General features: G+C 42.0%; 1 protein-coding gene across 3 annotated transcripts in view; it reads right to left on the bottom strand.

Annotated features, from left to right (window-relative positions):
• LOC126466320 (uncharacterized) overlaps nucleotides 1–22709 on the bottom strand; it is a 597202-nt gene that overhangs the window by 113083 nt on the left and 461410 nt on the right. Inside the window, exon 1 of one of the 3 annotated variants that reach the window (XM_050096377.1) lies at nucleotides 10156–10281. The exons of the other annotated variants lie outside the window; for them this stretch is intronic. The gene's annotated coding sequence lies outside the window, so the exon portion shown is untranslated. Of the gene's footprint in view, nucleotides 1–10155; nucleotides 10282–22709 lie in introns of those variants that run through there. 3 annotated transcript variants of the gene reach the window in all.

The raw sequence follows: 22709 nt of genomic DNA, 5'->3' as shown, positions 1-22709 counted from the left end.
CCGACAAGGTAAATAACGGCCTGGTACCCACGTCCTGCCTTAAATACATTCTACGGAAAGGGTTAGAAAACGTTATCACTGTTGACCATAAGATCCACACACGACGTACACTTGGGGTGCACAGATTCCTTCCCATGTCAATTGGTGGAGTCAGGAAGGGCATCTGGCCACAGTATGCCACTTACATTGCCAAAACTGATTTATAGGTTGCAATGAGTATAGGTGCAGATATTTTTTAACGTGGTACGCTAATATGTAGACATCTGTATTTGCTTGTTTTTTATCTGCGTCGAACAACCTTATCACAAGCACGTCACAAACCTTAAGACACAACGTTTTCTGCACGCTCATAACTGCATCACTAAGTGAACTACGTCTGTAAGTATAAACTAACCGTTTTGGGTCCACACTTCAACACCTGACCTGCCACCGATGGGAAAGTGAACATTAATGGCTTGCTCTTGCTGCATGTACAACGAGGTACTACCCAACTTAAAACCATCCGAGTAGTAATAGCTATACTTATTAGTCTGCAAATGACGTAAATACTCATGTAATGTTTATCCGTACACCGTCCATAGCCACTAATACCCCTTACACCCTGTATAACAACGCTGACCCTGTAGGGAACGGGAAACGGCGGAAGGAAAGGAGATTGTCATAGTCCAAAATAATTTCAAAATGATGTCTGGTTGAAATGGCTCAAAGCGCTGTGGGAGATGACATCTGTGGTCATCAGTCTCCTAGACTTAGCACTACTTAAACCCAAATAACCTAAGGACATCACACACATCCATGCCCGAGGCAGGATTCGAACCTGCGACCGTAGCAGCAGCGCGGTTTCGGACTGAAGTGCCTAGAACCACTCGGCCACAGCGACCGACTAATGATATCTGGAAAGCAGGATCCTAGTCTACTTTTAGCAGCACATCTTTAGTCAAATGCACATTTTTTTTCATTGCTTCTGCAACAGTGTTCTGATCGTTTTTTGAGGGAGGGGGCGGGGGAGGTCAGTACATTCTCTTATTAATTTATCTGGTATATATTCCTAAATTTCCATCGGTACTATTTCTCTGAATTTAAACCGCATCCGGTCTACGCTTACAATAGTCAGATTGGAAGGAGTGTAGACTCTCTCTTAGGAAGAAAAGAAACGAATTTTTATCTGCTTTTTTAAATAGATGTATTTTGCGTTTGTTTTTGATGGGTTTGGACGTTATTGTACTCAATTTAGTTACAACAACCTGGTGGTCACTAACTCCTGTATCTGTGATAATGCTCCCTATTTGGTCCGGATTATTTGCTGCTAAGAGGTCAAGTATGTTTTCGCAAACATTTAAATTTCGAGTGGCATCCTGAACTAATTGTCCAAAATAATTTTCGGAGAAAGCATTTAGTACGCTTTGAGTCGATCATTTATGCCTGCCACCTTCTTTAAAACATGTATTTTCCCACATACATATCGAGGGTAGTTTGAACTCACCACTAACTAAAGTTATATCAGTGGGTCACCTATTTGAAATGAGTTTCAAGTTTTCTTTGACCTGTTCAGCAACTATATCATCTCACCCGGTCTCAGTCGCCAATATTAAGAAGAGAAATTCCACTCAGATACCCAAAGCAGCACTCTCACCACTGGAACGCCGTATAAGGTTCAGTTGAGCAACTCCCTTGACAGAAGTGCTGTTAAGAAACGGTCGTTAAATTTTTGCAAGATTAGGGGCTGGCCAATGGGCAGAAGCGGGGCGACAGCAAGCCTTACGATTTGACATTCGGTTTAAACGCTTTCTAGACCAGGCTACCATTCACTTTCATCAAAACACCTTTAAAGAATTTTTGTACTTTCTTGGGAGAGGATCCATACTTGCACACAATTATTATAGTGCGATTTTATGAGCTTTTCGAACAGAAATACCTAATCCAGAATGAGATTTTCACTCTGCAGCGGAGTGTGCGCTGATATGAAACTTCCTGGCAGATTAAAACTGTGTGCCCGACCGAGACTCGAACTCGGGACCTTTGCCTTTCGCGGGCAAGTGCTCTACCATCTGAGCTACCGAAGCACGACTCACGCCCGGTACTCACAGCTTTACTTCTGCCAGTATCTCGTCTCCTACCTTCCAAACTTTACAGAAGCTCTCCTGCGAACCTTGCAGAACTGGCACTCCTGAAAGAAAGGATATAGCGGAGACATGGCTTAGCCACAGCCTGGGGGATGTTTCCAGAATGAGATTTTCACTCTGCAGCGGAGTGTGCGCTGATATGAAACTTCCTGGCAGATTAAAGTTTGGAAGGTAGGAGACGAGATACTGGCAGAAGTAAAGCTGTGAGTACCGGGCGTGAGTCGTGCTTTGGTAGCTCAGATGGTAGAGCACTTGCCCGCGAAAGGCAAAGGTCCCGAGTTCGAGTCTCGGTCGGGCACACAGTTTTAATCTGCCAGGAAGTTTCATATCAGCCCACACTCCGCTGCAGAGTGAAAATCTCATTCTGGAAACATCCCCCAGGCTGTGGCTAAGCCATGTCTCCGCTACATCACTTCTTTCAGGAGTGCTAGTTCTGCAAGGTTCGCAGGAGAGCTTCTGTAAAGTTTGGAAGGTACGAGACGAGATACTGGCAGAAGTAAAGCTGTGAGTACCGGGCGTGAGTCGTGCTTCGGTAGCTCAGATGGTAGAGCACTTGCCCGCGAAAGGCAAAGGTCCCGAGTTCGAGTCTCGGTCGGGCACACAGTTTTAATCTGCCAGGAAGTTTCAGAAATAACTGATGTTAATCATCGTTTCGCCTTTTTAGTGAACTTGTTATACGTGGTCCATTCAGATTAATGTGCCCACCGCCAGTGCTGGCTTGGCTCTGAGCACTATGGGACTTAATATCTGAGGTCATCAGTCCCCTACAACTTACAACTACTTAAACCTAACTAACCTAAGGACAACACACACATCCATGCCGGAGGCAGGATTCGAACCAGCGACCGTAGAGGCCGCGCGGTTCCAGACTGAAGCGCCTAGAACCGCTTGGCCACACCCCGCCAGTGCTGTACGTCAACTTGCAATAACCACTCACAGGCGGCAGATGGCAGCACTATCAGGACGGGAGGACGCAAAAAGAGCGCAGCCGTTGTTGTAATGCGAAAACAGGGCGATTCATCTGACCAAGGGTGGAAGCACTTCTGTAAAGACAGTCTGTAAAAAGTGCGCGTGCCTCCGTGGATAAAGCATACAATGCCTGGAATATGGTGCTATTCAAAACCAGCGCCGCTGTGGCCGAGTGGCTCTGGGCGCTTCAGTGCGGAACCGCGCTGCTGCTACGGTCGCAGGTTCGAATCCTGCCTCGGGCATGGATGTGTGTGATGTCCTTAGGTTAGTTAGGTTTAAGTAGTTCTAAGTTCTAGGGGACTGGTGACTTCAGATGTTAAGTCCCATAGTGCTCAGAGCCATTTTGAGCAACTGTGGTGCACCACGGTCCATTGATGACAAGGACGAAAGATGGCTGCTGAGGTGTGTAAAGTCGAATTGACGTTCAACTGTTGAGCAACTGACCGCTCAGAAGAGCCAAGTGGCTAGCAATACTATCTCCTCAACGACCGCTCAGCGAACGTTGCTGCATTTGGGCCTCCGCAGCAGACGCCGGGTACATGACCCACGCAGACTGCTATTCACTGGCGAAGAAGGCTGCAGATTGCACGCCAATATCGCAACTGAACGTCCACCTCTACATGCAGCTCGTTTTGCTTCGGCACAATGGCATCTACAGTGGGAGAATGCAACGTGTAACTCAGCTTGCAGTGTGCGGCCGTGGTTCGAAGAGCATCCTTGCCACCAAACTCCCCTGATTAAGGCCCAATCGAGAATCTGTACGAGCATCTCGATCGGAACCTTCCAGAACCGCACTGGCACTATTCCAGCGGCGTGCGCTGCAAAACATGGTTATCCAGGCCGTTGAAAGATGATCACATATGTGACGGGACATTATGATTGTTCATGAAGGTCAAAAATCTACAATTTTTCCAAAATGAAGTACCTTTATGTCAATAACAAAATAGATTTCCCATATTTGCACCTGCTGTAGATACTTTAGGTGGTCCTAGAACAGATTAATTAACATTCCATATATCAGGCGACCAAGAGAGAAGCTTTCATTTCGTGTGTTGGTGCTTCAATTACTAAGCATTTATTTGTTGAGTGTCATTCCCGCTTTCATGTTGATGCTGTGAAGTTGTGTTTAAGTTTACATTATTCAATTTTTCCACTATTGTTGTGACCAATTGCCTAATTCTACCTCGTTGTTTAACCATGCCGCACGTACTTAAAAATGCTGAGTGCGGCATATGGTTTTTGTGTACGTGCTTTGTAATGGAAACGTTCGATTGTCTCTAAGCACTATGGGACTTAACATCTGAGCTCATCAGGACATCAAACCTAAGGACATCAAACACATCCATGCCCGAGGCAGGATTCGAACCTGCGAAGGTAGCAATGGAAACATTAATGCTGCTTATAGTAAGGTAGACTATTTCCCAACCGCAGAGTACCAGATTCACTCGTGATTCCACTAAATGGAATGTGACTGACACAGTGTCCAGCAGTCCTATTTCATCTGAATTGGAAGTGAACAGAATGTGAATTAATTAGAACACATTATTCGATTAGCAAAACTTAATCCTTTTAACGTATCGGTGTTCCACGTACAAGAATACGACAAACATTAGGCGTGCAACGGTTCTATCATTTCCACTTATTGCGGATTCAACGAGTTGGAGGAGGAGATGAAAATGACGATTGAAATTTTGTTGTTGTTGTTGTTGTTGTTGTTGTCGTCTTCAGTCCTGAGACTGGTTTGATGCAGCTCTCCATGCTACTCTATCCTGTGCAAGCTTCTTCATCTCCCAGTACCTACTGCAACCTACATCCTTCTGAATCTGCTTAGTGTATTGATCTCTTGGTCTCCCTCTACGATTTTTACCCTCCACGCTGCCCTCCAATGCTAAATTTGTGATCCCTTGATGCCTCAAAACATGTCCTACCAACCGATCCCTTCTTCTAGTCAAGTTGTGCCACAAACTTCTCTTCTCCCCAATCCTATTCAATACCTCCTCATTAGTTACGTGATCTACCCACCTTATCTTCAGCATTCTTCTGTAGCACCACATTTCGAAAGCTTCTATTCTCTTCTTGTTCAAACTGGTTATCGTCCATGTTTCACTTCCATATATGGCTACACTCCATACAAATACTTTCAGAAACGACTTCCTGACACTTAAATCTATACTCGATGTTAACAAATTTCTCTTCTTCAGAAACGATTTCCTTGCCATTGCCAGTCTACATTTTATATCCTCTCTACTTCGACCATCATCAGTTATTTTACTCCCTAAATAGCAAAACTCCTTTACTACTTTAAGTGTCTCATTTCCTAATCTAATCCCCTCAGCATCACCCGATTTAATTTGACTACATTCCATTATCCTCGTTTTGCTTTTGTTGATGTTCATCTTATATCCTCCTTTCAAGACACTGTCCATTCCGTTCAACTGCTCTTCCAAGTCCTTTGCTGTCTCTGACAGAATTACAATGTCATCGGCGAACCTCAAAGTTTTTACTTCTTCTCCATGAATTTTAATACCTACTCCGAATTTTTCTTTTGTTTCCTTTACTGCTTGCTCAATATACAGATTGAATAACATCGGCGAGAGGCTACAACCCTGTCTCACTCCTTTCCCAACCACTGCTTCCCTTTCATGCCCCTCAACTCTTATAACTGCCATCTGGTTTCTGTACAAATTGTAAATAGCCTTTTGCTCCCTGTATTTTACCCCTGCCACCTTCAGAATTTGAAAGAGAGTATTCCAGTTAACGTTGTCAAAAGCTTTCTCTAAGTCTACAAATGCTAGAAACGTAGGTTTGCCTTTTCTTAATCTTTCTTCTAAGATAAGTCGTAAGGTTAGTATTGCCTCACGTGTTCCAATATTTCTACGGAATCCGAACTGATCTCCCCCGAGGTCCGCTTCTACCAGTTTTTCCATTCGTCTGTAAAGAATTCGCGTTAGTATTTTGCAGCTGTGACTTATTAAACTGATAGTTCGGTAATTTTCACATCTGTCAACACCTGCTTTGTTGTTACCCAGTCCAAAATCGCCGAGTTATGCCATTAGTCTTGTTTCTGACGAAGCCACTTTCACTAGTGAGGGTATCAGTAACAGTCGTAACTCACATCGGTGGTTCGATAAATACCGACATGTCTGTGGAGATACATTTTCAATAGTGCTTCACGTGCTGTATGATAGAGAATCAGCTGAGTGAGTCCGTGTTGCTGCATCGTTTCGTAAGACTTCTTTCAAAACGAGGTTCCAGCCTCATCGGATGCCCATTTACTGTGTCTGGTGAGGCATCATCTAAATCTAACTTTCATCGGAAGATGGATTGGCAGAAACTGTCACGTTTCTTGGCCATCAAAGTGCCCGAACCTTCCCCCCTATAGATTTTTGCCTGCTGGGATGGTTGGAAGGCGAAGTCTACAATAGAAAAGGTAAGCATAAGAGACGAATTCATCTTTCTAAATACGTGTAATGCTGGCCCTCATAACGTAACTCCCAACCAAGCGCAGAAACGCTACACGCGCCACTGTCAAGGGAATTCGAGAGTGCATTGAAGTTGGGGTGAAATTCATGAAAATCAGCTTTGAACTCAATTATTTGCCTCCCAGAACACATTCTGTGAGTAGTAGTTGTGATTACATTCTAACAACTGAATCTTTAAAAACATAAAAATTTTGACACCTATTGTATGGAATACCTCCTAAGATATTTACTATTCCTCGTGAGACAATCAGTACATTCAGTCAATGAGGTTTAGTGTTTATAGAAAATGGAGACTTCAAATGCGAACGTTTTTGGTGTGGCTTTAATGCGTCCGGTATTGATATCGAATGATACAACAAGTTTCAAATGGTTCAAATGGCTCTGAGCACTATGGGACTTAACATCTTAGGTCATCAGTCCCCTAGAACTTAGAACTACTTAAACCTAACTAACCTATGGACATCACACACATCAATGCCCGAGGCAGGATTCGAACCTGCGACCGTAGCAGTCCCGTGGTTCCGGACTGCAGCGCCTAGAACCGCACGGCCACCGCGGCCGGCCACAACAAGTTTATTGTTGCCAGTTGCCAACAAATAAACATGAATATTCATAGCCGGTTTCGGTACACAATATTACCGGAGAACGATACTCTAATAAAGTTTTTTAACTTTTGTGCGTCATCTACCGACAGGACATTGCGATGCACAGGTCAGACCAACAGGCTCGCCGTCAAAATAGTGTTCAAGTACCAGTCCAGTCATTATAATTTAGCTTTCCGTAAATAATTAGATTAGGAATTGAGACACTTAAAGTAGTAAAGGAGTTTTGCTATTTGGGGAGCAAAATAACTGATGATGGACGAAGTAGAGAGGATATAAAATGTAGACTGGCAATGGCAAGGAAAGCGTTTCTGAAGAAGAGAAATTTGTTAACATCAAGTATTGATTTAAGTGTCAGGAAGTTATTTCTGAAAGTATTTGTATGGAGTGTAGCCATGTATGGAAGTGAAACATGGACGGTAAATAGTTTGGACAAGAAGAGAATAGAAGCTTTTGAAATGTGGTGCTACAGAAGAATGCTGAAGATTAGATGGGTAGATCACATAACTAAGGATGAAGTATTGAATAGGATTGGGGAGAAGAGAAGTTTGTGGCACAACTTGACCAGAAGAAGGGATCGGTTGGTAGGACATGTTCTGAGGCATCAAGGGATCACCAATTTAGTATTGGAGGGCAGCGTGGAGGGTAAAAATCATAGGGGGAGACCAAGAGATGAATACACTAAGCAGATTCAGAAGGATGTAGGTTGCAGTAGGTACTGGGAGATGAAGAAGCTTGCACAGGATAGAGTAGCATGGAGAGCTGCATCAAACCAGTCTCAGGACTGAAGACCACAACAACAACAACAAATCACACCCAGTGTGAGTTCGGATGATACTTTCTTCGCGTATCTTCGTCTATTCTGGTCCTAACACTGATAAGAAAAAGTCTTTCCCTGCCGGTCCAACCATTTAAAAAGCAGATGCTGGTCCAAGCACTTAAAAGACAGAAGAGCGAACAATGCGTAGCAGCGACAATATTTATCCCTTAAAAACATCTGTCGTCTCCCGTTCCGTAGTAGCTCTGTTCCTTGATGCTAAAATCAATGCTATAACCTGATCGATTGCAAATAAACAGTCGTTACAAATTGCGGTATTTTTACTCAAAAATTAATCTAGATAAAAGCCGCAATTAGGATGTGTATTCAGACAAATTTATTCTCCTAAAAACTCTCCTAAACCTAAAGTCAGCGATCTCCAAGGACACTCAAGGAAAAGCAGAAAATGGCCAAGTACTGTCGTTATGTGAATGTTGAAATTTTTCTGTTATGATTTGGATTACAATAAGAGAAAACCAAGTATTTTGAAGTAATTACTCGAAAATGCATGATCTGGAGTTACACTTTACCGAACAAGCACTTTAAGTTATACTGAACCATAACAAAATAACGCTTCTTATCTACGAGAGAGGCTATTTACAACACGCTCTTGCATTGTATCTTCTACCATTGTTCCAACGCGTGAGAATTCTACGGCACTGAACAGACGATAGAGCGAGAAATGTTGCGAGGCAGAGTCACGCTATCTGTTTGATGGCCTGAGAACACGTCAATCCATTCTTCTCTACAAGGCTGGACAAAGCGGTAAATTTCGAGAACCGGCGAAACTTAACCAACGATCACTTCGCTGCCGTTATATATTCATAATAAATATGAGAGTGATTCAATACGACAAGTAAGGCACTCTATGTGTATTTTTCTTCAGGTTCCATGCTTCCGAAACAGAAAATAGCAGAAGCAGATGAGAACATCTACACTTGAAGGCTGAGGAACCACGAACAGTTTTTTCTCGCGCACTGCGTATAGGAAGTTATAAACCAAATGTGATGTGGAGCATACCAGTACTACAAGAGCAGCAAGTATTCGTGCTGCTCTACATCCGTGTACTTTGTGAGGCCAACGAAAAGCAGCCAAAAGGATCAAATCTACAAGCGAGATAGTGCAGCAGCAAAACAATAGACCGTTATTTTCTATCATTCCGGAATAAAGTTTTGCGTAATTACTTTGAATTAATGCAGGTTTTGAAGATAATTTACAAGATGATTCGTTCAAACAGACTACTCTTGTTGACCAACTGACTTCACAGCCTACCCTATCACTTGTGGCACGACGGTAAAGACGAAAGATTCGTGCAATAGCATTCATTACATATGCTAATACTTTTGGTTTTCCCAACCACTTTGATTGACCAAGAGCAAGAAACATGACATGTTCTTGGTATAATCTTAGAACCACAATACCTAACAAGCTGATGAAGTTCTCGTTAATAACTGCTTCCTTGACTTTATTAATAAAGGAAGCAAGTTCGAAAAATGAGAATACAATCATCGACTTTGCGAAGAAAACTGTCTAGTTCGCTCAATATATTTTCGTGTATTACAAAGTTTCGGCTACTTCAATCACCAAATCAAAACATAGACCTTGTAAAATAAAGTTTAGAGTCAGCGGACATAAAATTTATGCGTACTGCACCTGTCTGTGAACACAGACTTCAACTATTTCTAAGTTTTGATGCCGCTAGCCAAGTGGTAATACACGAAAATATTTTGGGCGATCTAGATGGCTTCCTTCGCGTTAATGTCCCTATTATGTCGTAGCTTACGGGAGATGCTTGACATGTCATGTTTTGAAACGTGTATTTTGGAGTCGAACAATCCGCGTTGCTAATCGTACAGACTTATTTTAGAATTATCGAAGTTGACTACAGATACCTACATGAATAACTGATAATATCGGTTAGATAGTAGTTGTAAATGTATTCCTTATCGTTCTCAGTTACTCTTATCGCGGTGCTAAAAATTGCATAATTCGGGGAACAACTTCAAATAATGTCTTCACGGAATATTTGTTTGGCGGGGGAGTGACCACATCGAATTTCTGAACGGTAACTGAAAATTTGTGAACAGTAGCCCTCCACGTTCGAGACGGCGACATTGTTCAAGCAGAGACAACATCCCCAACGGGGATCAATGACGACTAACCTGGCGTCGGCGTGCTGGTTGCTCCGTGCCCGTCTGGGCGCAATCTAGCGTACTACTGGCCAACAGCTGGTGTGTGACGGCGACCGCTTCGATCAAGCATCGCGACGCCCGCAGTGCGCATGCTCCGACACCGCGCCGGCGACTCACTGGCGGCGTAGCGTGGCGTCTGGCAGAGCGCACCTGCTGGCGTTGAAGGGCTGCACGCACCGCGCTTATGAGGGACAGTGTGTCAGCGGCCAACACACGCGCCGGCGCCGAAGCCGGCGCCGAAGCCGGCGCTGGCGTTTGTGCCGTCGCCGCTGCTGCTACAAGCCATTGTTAGCCGCCCAGCCTTTCGGGGAGCCCCGTTCGTTGGAGGTTACGCACGTCTCCACTTCGACCTCTACATCATTACCATCACCCCAGTCACATCAACTGCTTTATAAAGATCTCTATAGACTTTTCCACGCATTACGGTCTCGGTTAAATGCTCTCGCGTTGCTCGTATATGATTCTTAATGACATTCTCATAGCTTCTGTTATGTTCGCGCCTTTCCGCATTTCTTGGAGTCGGGTAAAGAATTTTGCATTAACTATGATGTAGGTATCCAATCTGTATATTGAGCAAGGAGTAAAGGAAACCAAAGAAAAATTTGGGGTTGGAATTAGGTTAAGTGGGGAGGGATAATAACCTTGAGTTTTACCTGTCAGAGACAGCAGAGGACTTCGAAGAGCATTTATATGGAATGGACAGTGCCTTGGAAGGAGAATATAATATGAACAACAACAAAAGCAAACAATGATAATGCAATGTAGTTGCCGGCCGCTGTTGTCAAGTGGTTCTAGGCCCTTCAGTCCGAACCACACAGCTGCTACAGTCGCAGGTTCGAATCCTGCCTCGGGTATGGAAGTGTGTGATGTCCTTAGGTTAGTTAGGTTTAAGTAGTTCTAAATCTAGGGGACTGATGACCGCAGATGTTAAGACCCATAGTGCTTAGAGCCATTTGCACTATTTTTTGCAATGTAGTCCAATTAAATCTAGTGACGCTGAGGGAATCAGATTACGAAACGAGGCACTTACAGTAGTAGATGAGCTTTTTGCTATTTGGCAGAAAAATTGCTGATGATGGGCAAAGTAGAAATGATATAGAATGTAGACTTGCGATGGCAAGAAAAGTGTTTCTGAAGAAGAGAAATCTGCTGACATCGAGCATAGATTTAAGTGTCGGGAAATCTTTTCTGAAATTATTTGTATCGAGTCTAACCATGTATGGAAGTGAAACATGTAAGATAAACAATTTAGAAAATAATAGAAGCTTTTGAAGTGTGCTACAGAAGAATGCTGAAGATTAGAGGGTAAACCACGCAACTAACTGGGAGGCACTGAATGGAATTGGAGAGACCAGAAATTTGTGGCACAATTAGACTAAAATGAGGGACCTGTTCATTGGATGCATTCTGAGACATCGAGGGATCACTCATTTAGTACTGGAGAGAAGTGTGTGTGTGTGGGGGGGGGGGGGGGGGGGTTAAAAATCGTGGAGAGAGCCAAGCGGATTCAGAACGATGTATTTGTAGTTACTCGGAGGCAAAAGAGGCCTGTGGACCACAACAATAACATATATGCAGACAGAAGCGAGGAAAACAGACCTGGGTTCATATCCCAGACTTGGTACGAGGTTTCGTTCGTCGCTTCAGTCTGCACATATACGTCATTGATGTTTGAAACTTGAAAAGTTCTCTGGAATCATGTAGTTACATTAATATTAACTGTGCTCGGTGCATATGGCACAATAATTCGGAATGAAAACTTTGAGCTTTCAACAACTACCACGATTGCCTTCGTCAGGAAAGCAAGTGATGGTCAAGGAAGTTAAGGAATCGCACACTTGTAACCATGGGAGTATAGTACGGGGCGTTGTCTTGACGTCACAAACTTGAAACCGACGTCCGCCATGTTAGGAGCCCCAAGCATTAGTTCCTGATAAACGTGGTTTGATAAACACAGGTTACTTTCACTGCAATGGTTTTATTTCTGTAATTTGGCTTTAGATTTCCTATCATTACAGCTCGATGAGCGCTCTGGTTGAGCGCTGTGAGGAGGAAATGTTACAAAGTGTCCAGACGTAGCTAAATATGTTCTTAGGAGTTCCGGGAAGGTGACACACCTAGACGGAACGTTAGTTCGTCATTCCATGTTAAGGAAAATGCTGGATTACAAAAGCAGCTTTGTCACATTACCTAGTTCGCTTCTCGGTCATTCGAAACATTTTACATAAAGAAAGTTATATTAATGAGGCCAAATGCGTCCTATTACCGAATCAAATATGCCTTTAAGACCAGGAAAGTCTGAAAATGCCTTCCTCACACTATGTTAATCACGAAAGCAATATATTTAATGTTAACCGTTTGAAAGAACTGTTGCGTGGACACGACAGAAATTAATAATCTGAAGCAATTGTACACAGTAGGAGGAGGAGGAGATTAGTGTTTAACGTCCCGTCGACAACGAGGTCATTAGAGACGGAGCGCAAGCTCGGGTGAAGGAAGGATGGGGAAGGAAATCGGCCGTGCCCTTTCAAAGGAACCATCCCGGCATTTGCCTGAAGCGATTTAGGGAAATCACGGAAAACCTAAATCAGGATGGCCGGAGACGGGATAGAACCGTCGTCCTCCCGAATGCGAGTCCAGTGTGCTAACCACTGCGCCGCCTCTCTCTGTGTGTACACAGTAGTCTGCTAATTTTTGCGGGCTACTAGCTCGGCGGCGCCGTCTTTAAAGCTATGTGTAGCGTAAGGCTGAAGCGCCGCATCCCCTTATTATACCTGCATGGATCTAAACTAAGCCGGCCGTGGTGGCCGAGCGGTTCTAGGCGCTTCAGTCCGGAACCGCGCGACTGTTACGGTCGCAGGTTCGAATCCTGCCTCGGGCATGGATGTGTGTGATGTCCTTAGGTTAGTTAGGTTTAAGTAGTTCTATGTTCTAGGGGACTGATGACCTCAGATGTTAAGTCCCATAGTGCTCAGAGCCATTTGAACCATTTTGAACCATCTAAACTAATATGGTAAAGTCCATTGCGACCAAAGATAACGTTGGTGCCACGCTGCGAGTGATTTTTCGTCGTTGGCGTCAGTATAACCTCTGATCGTTGTGGGCACTACAATATTTGCGTAATTCCATTGCTCCCTTGACACTCAGTGCTTTCCTGACCAAGGCAATAGCGGATATTGTATAACAGTCAGTTTTCATAGAGAATTAACGCTAGAAGTCTACGGAGAACAGTTAATACAACAAAACAAACGTCGCGGAATACGTGTGCGGGTAGAGAATTCGCCCATCCAATTACACTGTTACACCCCTCCAACCTCCACCATTTCGCCGCCGCTACTCTACTTACCGAATGATTTGTTTGTTTTAGTATTATTCTCCAACATATGTGTGTCTACTGTCCGCTTACCAAGCCTCAATTTCAGGGTTTCGCTGGTGACGACGTTGTCTACTGATTAAAAATTATGTAGAGCTGTGCTATTTAATAAATGTTCAGTCCAGTTATTTGCCTGGCCTGATAATCCTTTTTCCCGTTACTGTAACGTTTCAATAATTTCTGCCTTTTAAAGGAGACAAAAATTTAATTGAGTTGCGGGCTGGAATTGGATGGTACGAGAACAAAGGAAAAAGTAATACGGGAAAGGAAGGAAAGGGGGAAATCCCCTGAAAGAATGTTGTAAAGAGCACAATTTAATCACTGCAAACACTTGATTTACGAATCATGAAAGGAAATTATATACATTGAAGAGGCCAGAGGACGCCGAAAGGTTTGTTACAGATTATGTAACGGCAATACAAATATCCTGAAATCATATTTTAAACTACAAAACATTTCCAGGGGAAGCTGTGGACTCTAACCTTAATTTACTGATTATGAACGCCAAAGAAATTGCAGAAAGAAACCTGGGACCCGCATAAATTTAAGGAACCGGAAGTTGTTGAGAGTGGGGACTATTAGGCAGCGAATGACAGGAACTGGAGATAGGAAGACGAACAGAAGACGAATGGGTAGCTTTGAAAGATGAAATTGTGAAGGCAGCAGAGCAGCAAATAGACAAAATGGCAATACCCACTGGTAATATGTGGGTAACACAAGAGACGTTGAATTAAATACTGAAGTGAGAAAATATAAATATGCCGCAAATGAAGTAAGGTATAGAAAATACACGCGTCTAAGAAATGAGATATATAGAAAATACAAAATGTAAAGCATGAGACACGAAGCTATTGAAGCATGCATGGCAAAGGAGACGACAGATTCCTCCTGCAGGACCTCCGGAGAAAAGCAAAGCATCTGTATGAATATTAAGGTATCAGATGACTAGCCAGTATCAAACACAGTAGGGAAAGCTGAAAATTTGGGGGAATGTAGAGGTGTCTATTCAAAGTAAACAAACATATCAGTATGGGAAGGGAAGAGGGAATTGTGGAGGTTGACGTCGGGGATGAGACACTGCGAGAAGAATTGAAATGCGTTAGTCGAAAGAACGGAGATGGAATAGACGACGTTTCTTCGGAATTACGAGATCCTTGAGGTACCTACCCATGACAAAACCATTTCACCAGCAGGCAACTTACACGAAATACTACACGGTAAAACACTTGTCTTGATCGCTAAAATAATTTTATTTGTTGTCTCAAGACGCATACCAGGAGAACTCCATCCTCAGATCTGTGGCATTAAACAACGACATAAGACATGTTAAAAGGAATACATTGCAATAATGCAGTACAGCTTAGTAAAATAACTATTAAAATCAATACAAAGTATCTTATCACTTCCTACTACATTCTGCAACACGATTGGAGTCCTGCTGACGTAGGGAGCTCGACGTTGCTCATGGTAAACAATTATACACGCACGTTGCGTTGGTGACTATAACATTAGGCATAATTCTTGTATTACTTAGCGCTTATTAAAAAGTATAATAAAGCACTCAAATTGTATTAAATATGGCCGTAGCTGCAGCATTTCAAAGCTGCTGTAATTTGAACACAGTAAAATCTGTAATAAGTGCTTATTGTCTCTAATATGACATTCTAACGCACTCATATTACTAGTAAAAGTGTACTCCCGGAAACGCATATTGAAATTACGCCCTGACTGCCCAGCATAATAGTCTTGACAAGACTCGCTTTTCAAACTTGTGATTAAGACACAAACCAACTCTTTCCTTAGTAAGAAAACCTATCTTCACAGAGGACTTTTTAAATGCATTAGCAATAGGCCATAATGTGATTGTAATGATAACATATAGTTTTCAATAACCGTTTGCCACGTAGGAAGCAGTAGGTATGTAGAGATGAGCACAGCGCAGAGAGTGCCATCAAGCGGATTTTCGGATGGAAGACGACAACAACAACAACTAGACTCACCGAAGGCAGAAATGTGCGCAAGTGAAATATTTGAGTTACACTGTGTTTACGATTCTGCGTTAACTGTGGGCTTTGTGAACCAGATGACAGACTGGATGAAGCCAAGAGCCTATAACCTCCAATCGGCCCATCCCTAGTGGAACATCCTCGTGTTCAAAACAACGTTCAAACTGGTGATTGGTCAAGTTCCAAGTACTCGTACCTCAAAGTCAGAGACATATGTTAGCAGCATTTCAGCCTTATATTGCTTAAGACACATATGGATTTAAAATTTTTTAAATGCATCAATTAAGAATTTTTCCTGATATAAATTAAAATGAAGAAAGTTGTTTATCGGTACTGAAGTTCAATGATGATGTTTTCGGTATTCTGTTATGAGCAAAAACGATGAAAGGGATTGTCCCAGAGATAGTGTTGAACTGAAGAATCCAAACCTTGGAAAGCCATTTTGAGGGGAGACACTTAAATGTTTGTTTGAATGGCTATATGTGGGCAGAAGTAGTTACGTGGAAATATGGGGACAGATTTCTTCGTAATCTTCCTGTATCCACTAATTTCGCCTAGTTTGATGCCGTCGTCCATCTCATATCTTCTGCTATTCCGAGCAGTAGGAACTGCAATCTAGTGCTGTACCGTCGTTTAAAAGTTACAGAACCTCAGTATAAAAATCAGATTGATTTTAGATGTTGACAACGCTCACAGTAATGACTATTTCGTCTGACTAAAGAAATATTCCACATGCATTGTCATTAGAAAGCAAATTATTGCCTGAAACACAGAGTATGTACTCAACTGACTTTGGACGTTCTCAGACCATGCAACAATGTGTTACTTCCTCGGTTATTACGACGTAAGGCCACAAATTATCTTCAAAATTTCCGTTGTTTGTCACAGTGGATGATGTGAACCACGTTTTCCAGACTGCGTGTAATTTGTATCTGCACTCTGTTTATCATTTTGAGACCCTTGTGTAACTATCAGTTGTCGGTGTGTAAAATGGCATGCAAGACTGAGTCAGTACTCAACTAAAATCTACTTCCTCGAAACGCCGTCTACGTAAATATTTAATAGCGCAGGGAATGCATAGCAGATTTGTCCTTCTCCCTGGATAGTTGGAAATTCCTTGTACGGGCGGTCGTCATAACTAATATTACGGATTCGTTCCCTTGAGACTTGCAATATTATTCGTTTCCCAGTTTCGCCTAAGACGACCTCTTGAAACGTTATCAAAAGCGTTTTGGACATCTACAAAGTTCATAAAAATTTCAGGTTTATTCTCTCTGTGTGTATTAGTAGTTTAATACCGAACAATCTTTCAAGTCCAAATGTTCATCTTCCACGAATAATCTATACTTTTATACACAAACAAGACGTTTAACGTTGTCGCCAAAATTCTCGAAAAGTTCTTGAACTATTTACTTCAGATATTTACACAATAATCTAACAAATGTTCAGATGGACATAAGCTATACACTTTTTAAAAGAACAGTGTACAAGTGTCTTGTAAAAACCGACAGCGATAAAGGAAATGCTGTGCTGTGAATATGTGCTATTTCATTTTCTTTCTCGCAGTTTTAACTATGATAGCAGGCATTTAAATTATTACACAACTTGTTTCCGCTATATATTTTCGTTTTAGTTACGACGTTGCATTGTTTCTTTCTTTCTTTTTTCTTCGCTGTTAGTTTTAACAGGAAACAGGAAAGCTGTATTTTCAGCTTATCTGATCATGATCAGAATATTGATATGGACTGTGATTTTGTAATCCTACCCGTTCGCAGATTTAAACTATGTGTAATACCGTCACTGAAGCTACTACCTTCATAGATGCACCAGCTGGAGCAGCCTCTCTCATATTCCATGTCCCAGTGATCCTAACCGATTTACCCACTCATTTTAAGCAACTTCAACACACAATCAGGTTTTTGTTTGCAACCGCAATAAACACATCGAGGAAGCAAAGATGGAAATAAAAGAAAGGTTCAGGAGAGGAATTAAGAATTGAATGTGAAAGGATATGTGACGCGATTCGCTGATGACCCTGCTATCCACAGTGAAAGTAAAGAAAAATTACATGACCTGCTGAATGGAATGAACAATCTAATGAGTACAGAATATGGATTAAGAGTAAATCGAAAACAGACGAAGGTAATGAGAAGTAGCAGAAATGCGAACAGCGAGAAATTTAACATCAGGATTGATGTTCATGAAGTAGATGAAGTTGAGGAATTCTGCTACCTAGGTAGCAAAATAACCAATGACGGATGGAGCGAGGAGGACATCAAAATCAGACTAACACTGGGAAAAAGGGCATTCCTGGCAAAGAGAAGTCTGGTAGTATCAAACATAGGCCTTACTTGGATGAAGAAATTACTGAGACTGTACATTTGAAACACAGCGTTCTATGGTAGTGAAACATGGATCATGGGAAACCGGCAACAGAAGAGAATCGAAGCATTTGAGATGTGGTGGTGCAAACGAATGTTGAAAATTAAGTGGACTGATAAGGTAAGAATGAAGAGATTCTGCGCAGAATCGGAGAGGAAAGGAATATGTGGAAAACACTGATAAAGAGAAGGGACAAAATGATAGAACCTCTGTTAAGACATAAGGGAATGACTTCCATGCTATCAGAGGGAACTACAGTCCACTCAGAAGACTGATTACTCAAATAAAAAAAAAGCTATGAACAATGCTCAAGGTCATAGAGAGAGGGGGAGGAGATGGACATAGAGAGGGGGAGGTGGATGATGGGCAGAGAGAGGTAGGAGAAGGATATTAGGACGTATATCCAATATATATTTAGTAACTGTAAATCATTGCCTGGTTCGCTAATCTGTTATAAATTGCAGTCTATTGTTTTAAAATTACAACATATGGTATACAGCGAAATGACTTCTCAGCTATAGTCTTCAGGGTATGTTCTGTTTACGTTCTTGAAAGAGACACCACTTTGGCTTTAGAGGCAGTAAGGGATTTCATAAAAAACGTTATGTAGTACAGGTTCAGCAGCGGACTGTGATGTACAGATTTTTTTAAATTTCAAAATTACCGCATTCAGGCGATATGATCGCAAACTTCATGAGACCTTGGCGCTCAGGCTGGTATAGTCAGGAACTCTCCTCCTCCTCTCCAGACAATAATCGTAAAAAAAAAAATTCCAACGTAACGATTCGAACCAGTTATATTCACCACTGCATTATTGTGCGTTGTTGTCCAGTGGTAACGAGACCGGTAACTGGCAGTTTCTTTGAAGACATTACTTTAAAAATTAAAGCAAAAGTTTAAGTTCCGTATCATGATATCATTCTACAAAAGTCACGCCAAATGAATCTAAAATGTGTTACTTTACATATTTATTTGGCCATTGTTTCATTAGATTTATAATTTACCTTAAAGATGTAATTTTCGTACATGTATGTCTCTGGTTACTAAACGAATAAATTGTTGTTGTTGTTGTGGTCTTCAGTCCTGAGACTGGTTTGATGCAGCTCTCCATGCTACTCTATCCTGTGCAAGCTTCTTCATCTCCCAGTACCTACTGCAACCTACATCCTTCTGAATCTGCTTAGTGTATTGATCTCTTGGTCTCCCTCTACGATTTTTACCCTCCACGCTGCCCTCCAATGCTAAATTTGTGATCCCTTGATGCCTCAAAACATGTCCTACCAACCGATCCCTTCTTCTAGTCAAGTTGTGCCACAAACTTCTCTTCTCCCCAATCCTATTCAATACCTCCTCATTAGTTACGTGATCTACCCACCTTATCTTCAGCATTCTTCTGTAGCACCATATTTCGAAAGCTTCTATTCTCTTCTTGTCCAAACTGGTTATCGTCCATGTTTCACTTCCATACATGGCTACACTCCATACAAATACTTTCAGAAACGACTTCCTGACACTTAAATCTATACTCGATGTTAACAAATTTCTCTTCTTCAGAAACGATTTTCTTGCCATTGCCAGTCTACATTTTATATCCTCTCTACTTCGACCATCATCAGTTATTTTACTCCCTAAATACCAAAACTCCTTTACTACTTTAAGTGTCTCATTTCCTAATCTAATCCCCTCAGCATCACCCGATTTAATTTGACTACATTCCATTATCCTCGTTTTGCTTTTGTTGATGTTCATCTTATATCCTCCTTTCAAGACACTGTCCATTCCGTTCAACTGCTCTTCCAAGTCTCTGTCTCTGACAGAATTACAATGTCATCGGCGAACCTCAAAGTTTTTACTTCTTCTCCATGAATTTTAATACCTACTCCGAATTTTTCTTTTGTTTCCTTTACTGCTTGCTCAATATACAGATTGAATAACATCGGGGAGAGGCTACAACCCTGTCTCACTCCCTTCCCAACCACTGCTTCTCTTTCATGCCCCTCGACTCTTATAACTGCCATCTGGTTTCTGTACAAATTGTAAATAGCCTTTCGCTCCCTGTATTTTACCCCTGTCACCTTCAGAATTTGAAAGAGAGTATTCCAGTTAACGTTGTCAAAAGCTTTCTCTAAGTCTACAAATGCTAGAAACGTAGGTTTGCCTTTTCTTAATCTTTCTTCTAAGATAAGTCGTAAGGTTAGTATTGCCTCACGTGTTCCAATATTTCTACGGAATCCAAACTGATCTTCCCCGAGGTCCTGTTCTACCAGTTTTTCCATTCGTCTGTAAAGAATTCGCGTTAGTATTTAGCAGCTGTGACTTATTAAACTGATAGTTCGGTAATTTTCACATCTGTCAACACCTGCTTTCTTTGGGATTGGAATTATTATATTCTTCTTGAAGTCTGTAGGTATTTCGCCTGTCTCATACATCTTGCTCACCAGATGGTAGAGTTTTGTCATGACTGGCTCTCCCAAGGCCATCAGTAGTTCTAATGGAATGTTGTCTACTCCCGGGGCCTTGTTTCGACTCAAGTCTTTCAGTGCTCTGTCAAACTCTTCACGCAGTATCTTATCTCCCATTTCATCTTCATCTACATCCTCTTCCATTTCCATAATATTGTCCTCAAGTACATCGCCCTTGTATAAACCCTCTATATACTCCTTCCACCTTTCTGCCTTCCCTTCTTTGCTTAGAACTGGGTTGCCATCTGAGCTCCTGATATTCATACAAGTGGTTCTCTTCTCTCCAAAGGTCTCTTTAATTTTCCTGTAGGCAGTATCTATCTTACCCCTAGTGAGACGAGCCTCTACATCCTTACATTTGTCCTCTAGCCATTCCTGCTTAGCCATTTTGCACTTCCTGTCGATCTCATTTTTGAGACGTTTGTATTCCTTTTTGCCTGCTTCGTTTACTGCATTTTTATATTTTCTCCTTTCATCAATTAAATTCAATATTTCTTCTGTTACCCAAGGATTTATATTAGCCCTCGTCTTTTTACCTACTTGATCCTCTGCTGCCTTCACTACTTCATCCCTCAGAGCTACCCATTCTTCTTCTACTGTATTTCTTTCCCCCATTCCTGTCAATTGTTCCCTTATGCTCTCCCTGAAACTCTCTACAACCTCTGGTTCTTTCAGTTTATTCAGGTCCCATCTCCTTAAATTCCCGCCTTTTTTCAGTTTCTTCAGTTTCAATCTGCAGTTCATAACCAATAGATTGTGGTCAGAATCCACATCTGCCCCTGGAAATGTCTTACAATTTAAAACCTGGTTCCTAAATCTCTGTCTTACCATTATGTAATCTATCTGATACCTTTTAGTATCTCCAGGATCCTTCCAGGTATACAACCTTCTTTCATGATTCTTGAACCAAGTGTTAGCTATGATTAAGTTATGCTCTGTGCAAAATTCTACAAGGCGGCTTCCTCTTTCATTTCTTCCCCCCAATCCATATCCACCTACTATGTTTCCTTCTCTCCCTTTTCCTACTGACGAATTCCAGTCACCCATGACTATTAAATTTTCGTCTCCCTTCACTACCTGAATAATTTCTTTTATCTCGTCATACATTTCATCAATTTCTTCATCATCTGCAGAGCTAGTTGGCATATAAACTTGTACTACTGTAGTAGGCATGGGCTTTGGGTCTATCTTGGCCACAATAATGCGTTCACTATGCTGTTTGTAGTAGCTAACCCGCACTCCTATTTTTTTATTCATTATTAAACCTACTCCTGCATTACCCCTATTTGATTTTGTATTTATAACCCTGTAGTCACCTGACCAGAAGTCTTGTTCCTCCTGCCACCGAACTTCACTAATTCCCACTATATCTAACTTTAACCTATCCATTTCCCTTTTTCAATTTTCTAACCTACATGGACGATTAAGGGATCTGACATTCCACGCTCCGATCCGTAGAATGCCAGTTTTCTTTCTCCTGATAACGACGTCCTCTTGAGTAGTCCCCGCCCGGAGATCCGAATGGGGGACTATTTTACCTCCGGAATATTTTACCCAAGAGGACGCCATCATCATTTAATCATACAGTAAAGCTGCATGTCCTCGGGAAAAATTACGGCTGTAGTTTCCCCTTGCTTTCAGCCGTTCGCAGTACCAGCACAGCAAGGCCGTTTTGGTTAATGTTACAAGGCCAAATCAGTCAATCATCCGGACTGTTGCCCCTGCAACTACTGAAAAGGCTGCTGCCCCTCTTCAGGAACCACATGTTTGTCTGGCCTCTCAACAGATACCCCTCCGTTGTGGTTGCACCTACGGTACGGCCCTCTGTATCGCTGAGGCACGCAAGCCTCCCCACCAACGGCAAGGTCCATGGTTCATGGGGGGAGGAAAAATAATACGAATAAATACGCAACCGAAATGCTGATATTTATTTTAAAAATTGTCTTAATATACTGAAATAGATTAGCTTCTGTTTCTGACGCGACAGACGGCACTGCCTTTATATAAGATTTACGTAACGTCTGATGAAACTCGTTGTGAACAAACAGCGTAGTAACGACATTGGTTTCAATGGTATATCGTGTGCATTCAGAATTAGCGACTGCCCAGTAATTCGCGGCCGTATACCATTAGTATCCATTTTCTGCTATTGTGAACAATTTTCTAATTTTCTCTACTTGCAGTGATTGAAAATTATTGTTTACCAATTTGTATAAATTTTTAACATCAGCTTATTTTTCTGCAATTACTCGTTGCTTTCTCTCATCTGTGGCAGACACAGCAGTTTATTCTAGAGTTTGC

This window comes from Schistocerca serialis, chromosome 1, assembly GCF_023864345.2.
Source record: "Schistocerca serialis cubense isolate TAMUIC-IGC-003099 chromosome 1, iqSchSeri2.2, whole genome shotgun sequence".
NCBI classification, from domain to species: Eukaryota; Metazoa; Arthropoda; class Insecta; order Orthoptera; family Acrididae; genus Schistocerca; species Schistocerca serialis.
This window is presented reverse-complemented; position numbering and strand designations above follow the sequence as displayed.